The sequence below is a fragment of the Formica exsecta genome, unplaced genomic scaffold (genome assembly GCF_003651465.1).
Source record: "Formica exsecta isolate Colony F162 unplaced genomic scaffold, ASM365146v1 scaffold318, whole genome shotgun sequence".
Lineage (NCBI taxonomy): Eukaryota > Metazoa > Arthropoda > Insecta > Hymenoptera > Formicidae > Formica > Formica exsecta.
Window position 1 is genome coordinate 677,706 of NW_021850434.1, and position 1,305 is coordinate 679,010.

The following is a 1,305-nucleotide window of genomic DNA, read 5'->3' on the forward strand; positions in this document are numbered from 1 at the left end:
AGGGAAAGAAAAACAAGGAATAATTCGATATACGCGAATAGAGGAGCTCGCACACTACTTCACGAAATATAAGAGGTAATTATTACGATCATTATTGATTAGTATTTAAGCCTATCTCGAAGAGATATCGATCCTTCGCATTTACTTCGCTATTGATATCGTATGTAGATCGTTGAAAAGAAAACGTTTGTCGTATAGAGACTATACTTTGTGAATTCATCTACGAACCTTGTGAAAAATACTCCCGTCTCCTAAAAAGAAAACTCACATTTTTTAAGTTTTATTCAATAAAATTTATTGAAACAAATTTTATTGAATAAAATATTTCCACAAAAAAAGAGAATACAATAATACACAAGGTATACTCGGAATCCCCTGACGGAAGTCCTAACTATACACCAGTCGACGTATTTAGCTTTCGAGTCTAAATATTTTAATTATTAGAGATAATATATATAAATAATAAGTAACGCTCGTGCGTGCGTTAAATGAGAGGAATGTTGTTGCACCGGAAGCTTACTAAAAAGCAGCCGTTAACGATCGATTATACATAATTATAATCCAAGGATGACATTATTGAAAAATAAACACGATATAAATATATATATATATACATATATTATAATGAAAACTTGTATTAATTTTATGCGCGTAATTGTGTGAAGGAGTACGCGATATGTAAATAATAATAATAGTCATTCTTCGTCAGTAAATAATTATCCAGCAAAGTGTCTGTGAAACGATTGGCTTTATTGCCCAAATAATGATGTAGATATTTGCGCTCAGATAGATTTTTAATTTCTCACGCAATTGCTATTTTATGCTACAAGATACATAAGTTGATTTTCCTATAATTATGATATAATATATACTTATATATATATCAATATAAAGAGAGCTTACAATGCTCTTACGAACTTCAATAAATCAAAACAGCAATTTTATGCATTTTATAATCATTGCAGATTTAATCAGTGAAAAGAGAACATAGGTGAATCAGCTTATACACGTGAGAATAATAAGTTAATATTATCGTTTTAAAGATCGAAAAATTGTTAATTGCAAAAATATAAAATATCTCATCACAAAACTGTAAGAGAAAAGAATTTTTCTTGCAGAAATCTTTTCACCGACACTCTGTGCCATTGCAAGTTTGGTCGCAATCATGTGATAGAAGGGATAAAGTCACCAGATGACAACATAGCGAAAGAGATCATTGCGAGAATTAAATTAATTAACCAGGCACTGCCACACCGGACCAACAAAGCCGAAACGAATAATTGAAGGGATTCGGGGAGGGAAAGA